Genomic DNA, 8,109 nt, shown 5'->3' with positions numbered 1-8,109 from the left:
AGCTGTAACTTTTTAGGGAAAGGCAGATGAGTTAACAGCACATTGGATGAAGAGTTGTCCCCTCTACTCTTAAGTGTCGGTAATGATCGGGACGCAACCAAGTTGTTGCTTACTTTAACTTTTTCGAACCTCGTGATGTAAGTATGATTTCCCAGCCGGTTCAACCCTCGATAAGATCACGGTAGGTATCGGCCTGGTGGTAGGTGGTGGCCTTGATTACCACTTCCAAAATGTACCGACAGAGAAAAAATATAACCCAACGTCACGGAACAAGGAAACACAATATAACATACAATGCAATATACCTCACTCAGCATTACTTATGACTTGTGCCGGAGTCATTTTGAAGCAAACCGCGCCATTTGTATAAAGTTGCGCCGTAGAACTTTGAGAGAATTATTCATTGCCATACCGGATAAAATGGTCATGACGCAACTCCTGGCCACATTTGAACCGGTTAGTGTTAGCCGGTTGCCGCGCGCAAATTTTGATTAGTTTTTGTCGACTGCTCATTTGTATTCGAAATTGGAATATCGAACGTCGTCTAATGTCATCAAAGTTTTAATGAATTAAAATTTTCGTTTTTTTTTTTTAATAGATAATCAGTATACAGGAACTACAATGAAATTTTCGTTTTAAAATTATTGAAATGAAAGGGAAACTTGAAAAAAATTACATGAGTTTAGGGGTTAGGCACATTTTCATTTGAGCGATTTGCAAGTTTTTCCACGAAGAATATTTGAAAATATTTTACTCACAGAACAGATTCTATATCTTTAAAAAATCGACATAAAATTTATCTTGTAACAGCAAAATACTTAATTAGAACTCATGTATTAAAATATATTAATAATATTACGTTCTTCAATATATGTTACCATTTTAGTTCCTAGCATTATTATGAATTAATATGTATCTGACATTGTCAGATTTTCGCATAAACTCCTAATGGATTTTGATGACATTTCCCAGAAGGCTTTACACCAGAGAAGTACATAGTAATCCTTTTGTTATTAGAAAATAAATTAAATTTTATGCATACTTACTGTAAGTTGATGCTTATTATTTATATTTCTACCAAACAGAAAAAAATGGAAATCATTTAAATAACTCCACTCTCACTTAATGTGTAAAAATAAAAAGATTCACTTTGTTGAGCAGTTTCAAAATTACCGTAACATTTAATTATTAATAATACAATAATTTTGTACTAAACCTTTGTCCCCTGAAGCCGGTGAAAGGGACAAAATATACACTTAAGTCCCCAGTCGACTCCTGTTGCATAAGCCTTAGAAGTTTCAACTGTCTCAGACCGCTTACTATACAACAAATCCCAAAGGTATATTATGCAAGTTATGCTTCTCATAAGGCAAGTTTCCAGCGCGCCAGTCCAAGCACTTTACGATGAAATTACTTTGTTAGCATTGATTTAGAAGTACGTGTTTCAGTTTATCGTCCGGTTGCAATATACATTAGTCGGAATGAGAGAGTTTAGATGTGAATATGCATTGGATATTGCTGGAAATAACATATTTACTATTACAAAGCACTGTCAGCTATAAAAATAGTTGAAGTTGTATTGCATGCGGAGTACGTCTACCGCTGTGAAGTCTCGAGTTCGAATCCCGGGTCGAGCAAAATATTAGGTTTTCTATTTAGTATAAGCCCAGTATCTTTCGTACTCTATAAGCCTATAAAGCAATGGGCTAGAAACCGTATGAGAACTTTAAATAAAAATTATTACAATACTACGACTAATTCGGAGTGAACTATATAAATGAAACGAAATCAAATGATGTATTTGAATCCGTAAAATGTTATACATTATTTAGATTCCGTCGATACAATACGAAAGTAAGTATAGGTATATTAAAGTAAAATAATCACAAGAATTACACTGATCTCAAAACTCATTAACCTGCTAAGCATCAGTGGCGAAGGGTGAAATTGTTCAAAAGGTAACCTGATTCAAAAAAAATGCTTTAGTTAACGTATCGCGACAAATTAACAGAAAACAAAAACTAAGACAAACGTAAATTAACCGAAAAGGGAAGCCGGTAGGAATCGGGTTGTGTGGACGCTTCGCCACTGCTAAGCATTCTAAGACGCTCGTTCATCTCACTGTACTCGAAGCCCTAGCTTAAAGACACCAAATTTTAATAATCTGTAATGATTTCTGTATGCAAACCCACATGGGACAGGGATTGTACATAATTTGGGCCGTCAGTAGGACATGTTTAATACACGTAAAAAATAATTGCGATTACAATATCTATATATATAAAAATGAATTGCTGTTCGTTAGTCTCGCTAAAACTCGAGAACGGCTGAACGGATTTATCTTATCTTGGTCTTGAATTATTCGTGGAGGTCTAGGGAAGGTTTAAAAGGTGAGAAAAATTCGAATAATTGCCGGGAAAATCCTCAAAACAGCATTTTTCTATTTCCCATACAAACGTTTTCTAACTAATACGTAGAGTCAATTTGAGCTTTATTGCTATTGTATAAAGTTCACTGATGTCTAAGCAATGTAGGTGTGTTCCTAACATCAAAGCAGTGTGCGTTGGAGCACAGAATATAATAATGTAATGTCGCGTTCTGAAACTCAACAAAAGTGATATCGCGGACCCGACTAAATTGAACAGTCACAAAATTTAATATATCATTAGTTATTTGGTTGGCTTCACGATATTATTTCTTTTGTTTTACTTTAAAATGCATGTTTTCGTTATGGACAATTTTTGAGCTACTTTTGCATATCTATACTTATAATAAATCTGTAGAGAGGTCAATTCTGTACATGAAATATATTTCCAAAATAACTGGGGGTGATTAGGGATCGATACTGATGCCAAAAATGCAATTAGTAAAATTTTGTCTGTCTGTCTGTATAACCGTTATAGAAACAAAAACTACTCGACTGATTTTAACTTAACTTGGTACAATTATTTTTAATACTCCTGAGCTGGTTATAGTATACTTTTCATCACGCTAAAATTAATAGGAGCATAGCAGTGATGGAAAATGTTGGGAAAACGGGAGAAGTTACTCCATTTTTTAAGCTTCCGTCATTTCGTGTGCAACCTTAATGGTTAAAAGTTCCTTCGATTTCACCAGGATCCCATCATCAGACCCTGACCGGACAATCAGACCACCTGCATACCACCATACATTAAAAAAACATCCCGACAAATTGAGCACCTTCTCCATTTTTGAAACCCGAAATCCACGCGGGCGAAGCTGCGGGCGGAAGCTAGTATATAAATATATGTAAATAACTGGTGGTGGATCTCTCATATGCGAGAGTCCGCCTGGGTAGGTACCACCGAAATGTCTATTTCTGCGGCCAAGCAACAGTGTGAAGTCACTGTTGTATTCCAGTGTGAAGGACATTGTAGCCAATGCAACTACTGGACATAATAAGACTTAACATATAACTCTCATGTCTCAGAATGACAAGCGCAGTGGAATGACAAACAATACTTTGTAATTCAAGGTGTTGTATGGTGTTCCAATTGTTTATGGGCGGTCGTATTGCTTACCATCAGGCGTACGGCAAGCTCATCTCGTCATTCAAAGCAATAAAAAAAATAGCACTAATACTGATTTGATTAAAATTGTACTTATTAAAGCAAAATATAAACAAATATTACATTTAAATATACCTAGTCAAATGCGACAGCGTGAACTGCAATACATTTAAAAACTGATTACTGTCAAGTATCCTGAAACCACTCATTCATCCGTGCACGAAGACATCCGAATTTTAATAATCTGTAATTATATCTCTACGCAAGTCGAGCTGGGCCAAGGATTGTACATAAATTAGTCCGTCGGTCTGGCAAGTTTAATAACACGCCACCTGTCGCCTGGACTCTCTTAATTGCTCCTCATTTTATCTTGTTCTATAAGGACTCAGTTTATGTTAACTTTGAAGTTTCATGGTTGATTTTTAGCGTACTTGAGTTTTTGTGGTGTGATACTTTAAAATAAAGTTTTTATATTGTAGCAAATCATTATTTTATAAAAGAGTATTTAATCTCTCTTTTGCATGGGTTTTGTTATTTCTTATTCTATAATTAATGTTGGGTGTAAATTCAACGTTCGAATTCTTCGGCAGGCCATGATATTCTCCCTACTCAGAAACTGTATGTCGTCACATATTTAAATGACTTTTGAACACTGCGTCAGTGATTCCTGGTGGCTTTTGGGTAGCCTCATGCCTCCCGTCTCGAATTTCACTTTACTTCATAGTATTGTGGTCTTTGATACCGAATAGACTGATACTTTCAATTGCGTTTCTCATCTATGCTGAGACACCAAATTAACTAGCTTACATCGCCACTAAAATGTAATTAGATTTTTTTTGTACGTTAAAAATATTTAATATTAAACTATGTTCGTAAATTGTTCCACGTAAGCTAGAATGCGATAAAAAATAAACAAAAAGTGAACAAATAGGACCAAATTAATAGGTACTAATAATGGCCTCCGATAAACGTGGGGCGCTAAAATGACACCGACATTCACTCGTGCTTTTAAAAGAGAATGAACGACCTAAAATGAAGGACATGTCTAATTATTGAATCTTCTCATTCAAAAAGTATTAATCGGAAGATGATTTGTTGGTTTTGTCGATATTTTTATAATCATACTAGATTTTTATCAGACAAGAGTTAGATAGGTTTTAGAAAGAACCACATTTTAAGGTTCATCTGGATAATTCATACTCCGCCTACATACGCAGCACAGACTCTAAACGCCTACGCCACACAATACTACATCCTTATGAAAGACATATCACTCATTCCATTTTCAAAAATAGAACGACACCGGTTATATTTTCAAATATAGAACATGCCAACCAGCCGTTACATTTTCAAAAATAGAACATCAATAAACCTCATTTACTACAATCAAGCTCTTTTTAAACTCCACGGCATCTTACCCGCCATCACAATCAGATAGGTTAGGTCGCATGGCACCGACAAATGTGGTCATAACTCACGACGCTCGGAGGCCTCTCGAGATTTCTTATACACTGGTTATTACGTCGCCACGGATAATGGCCGGGATATTTCCTCTTACGTTTTACCTCGTTTGTGATAAGGTACGTTTAAAATCCACTGTCGGGGCTGAAGTGATATTTAATATGGCGTATAAAGATGTATGAAATGAAAAAGGTCTGTTAAAGTTTATTTATTTGAACGCGTTGTATTTTTCTATATGACATTAGAGATGAAATGTGTATAATGAATAGAATTAATAAAAAAAGCTACTTATTGACATTAGATCATACGCGCACACATCACGTCACTATCCCAGAAGGGGTAGGCAATGCAACCCAGGCACCCACTTTTCGCCAAGTATTCCGACTCATGAATTGATAAGGGACAAGCCTATCACTATATCCGATACGAATTTCAAACTCCGAGTTGATATTGAGCAGAAAAACCCGATGTTACTATAGCCGATCCGACGAATGAATTCGAGACCTCAGCACGGCAGTCGTACATCCACGCTACAGAAGCAAGACGCCAGTGCACTCAAATTAAAATAGTTTTAAAACAATTTCTAATACCATCAAACTAAAATAATTTTGTACAATATAGTTTAAGTTTGTGAAATAACAATTGAGAATACGACACCGCATTCCGATTTTAATATTGTGCTCATGACCGGTAATGACACACACAAGTCACGTACTTACTTATACTATAAAAAAACAGACTTTAAGTTCATTGGTGTTATTTCAGAGCCAAATATCAACTGCGATATGGTAAGATGGGTAATAATGATCTGCTTGCATAGCAAATAGTAGCGACACTATCCTAACTTTAAATTGAAAACCACTCCGCTCATTATTTTTAGACGTAATTTACAGTAATGTATGAAATTAATAAATGTATTGGCAACGGTCTGCATACCAGTATAGCCTGTATCCTGGGGTCCCGTGAGATCACCCAGAAGTGCTTTCACCACAATGAGACTTCGATTCTATGGTAATATAAAATGAGATCATATTATATTACACTTAAGCAATTAGCATCCAGAGTACATTGGAACACTAGCTAGTTTAATTAGTTAATATATTAAATATTAATATTATAATAAATATTAACGCACAGCAAATTGTACCTAAATGCCATTAAAACCCCTAACACAGCAATCGTTAGTCACGGCTGTTTGGTAGTTGAAAAATAAAATAACCCAAATATATTTTTGTGCACGAGAGCCCGATCATATTATAATAAAAAAACAAATAAAACCTTAAAAATGAAGCATTATTAAAAAAATCCTATACAATCATTTCATACAACACAAACAAAAGGATGACAAAAGACTTCCCTTGTCATTGACGAAATAAAATATAAAATCGATATCGTCCATTGAAAATTTCAAAGTGAATAAAACGTGTTATCTTAGGCAATTTATCTTGTAAGCAGTCGTGAAAGGCGATTTTTCTTTTTGCCTTGGACATGAACAAATTATCATTCAATTTATTTGCCGCAGCTACTTTCTATCGTTAACTTCTCATAATGTCCTTTCATGATATTATTTTACTCCTAGGCCATTTGGAGAATACATCACACCTTACATATGTGAATGGGTAGAGGAGCAACTAGGGCACCCACTTTTTGTCATGTGTGTTTGAGCCATAAAAGGGCGAACCTATCATCATATCGAGTACAAATTCTGGATTTCGGACAATAACACGTTATTCCATCCGTGATTTAAACCTAGGCCTATGAATCCTAGGTCAGCATTATAGCATTATGGTTCTTAAAATTATCTATGATCAACCTGCGTGATTATTCATTCGAAATACGTAGCAAATTACTCTTACTTGTTAAACAAACATAAAGTCCCCTTCACCGATCTCAGGCGGTATATTGAAAAACAAAAGCGGTGTTGTTACCAAACCCTTAATTTTATATTCCACGCTGAGGCTATATTAAAGTGATAAACTTTATTATTTTCATTAAGAGAAGGTGATTTAATTAAATTAAGGCTTAAAACGATGCGGCACGCGTGCCTTATCATAAAAATAGCTTAGTAAGGAGTGTATACTAAAGGCGAATTAAAAGTTTTATACTTTGATTTATGGTATATTCTTCTGGAGATTTTTGTTTTTTTCCTTATAATACCTGGTATTTCTGCTAGATATTTATATATTAGGCTAAACATATTAGCAAACAAGTATGTGGTTAATCTGAGTCAATAATATTTGATCATGAAAGCATTTTCTTGCCCCGTGGTTGTGATGGAGTTTCGTAAAATATTCAATCAGGATTGATAGTTTAATTTTCATTTATACGGCTGGATTATTTTATCCTATCATTGCTTTGCCGAGTTCACAGTATTATAACTTTGTTTCTGTATACTATATAGTTAATTCATCGAAATGTTACTAATACTATAATAGTAATATATAATAATATCAGCCCTATTTTATATATTGTCCCACTGCTGGGCTCGAGCCTCTTCTACTACTGAGAGGGATTAGGCATTTAGTCCAGCACACTAGCCTAATTCAGATTGGTAGACTTCACACGCCTTAAACATTCCTATAAAGAATTTCTCAGGTATACAGGTTTCCTCACAATGTTTTCCTTCACCGTTTAAGCAAGCGATAATTTAAAAAGAATACACACATAATCTTAGAAAAGTCAGAGTTGTGTGCCCTTGGGATTTGAACTTGCAGACATTCGTCTCGGCAGTCCGTTCCACATCCAACTACGCTATCGCCGCTTTTATATAAATGTTGATAATACTATAAAAAATATAAAGATTTGGTTCCTGAACTCACTGGTTACTTAATTGCCTTCTAAATGTAACATACAGGGAAAGTTGTAAAGTAAATGAAAAATTTTATTCAACTCGACACGATGAAAAATGTCGTAGCCTATCAAAACACCTGCATTCGGAACCGTGGCAAGTGGCAGAAGCAAACCTCTCACAAGTAATACTTTCGTAGAGTTTCCCCGAGATTTATGTTAGAAACTTTGCTCGTTTCTCATTTTTTCCCCATCCGGGCGTTTGCTAGCACTGTGTGAACGATTATCATTCCCCTATTTTTTTCTGTAGGCCTGAAACTTTGTTTTCTTT

This window comes from Manduca sexta, chromosome 24 (assembly GCF_014839805.1).
Source record: "Manduca sexta isolate Smith_Timp_Sample1 chromosome 24, JHU_Msex_v1.0, whole genome shotgun sequence".
NCBI lineage: Eukaryota > Metazoa > Arthropoda > Insecta > Lepidoptera > Sphingidae > Manduca > Manduca sexta.
Note: the sequence above shows the minus strand (reverse complement) of the source record.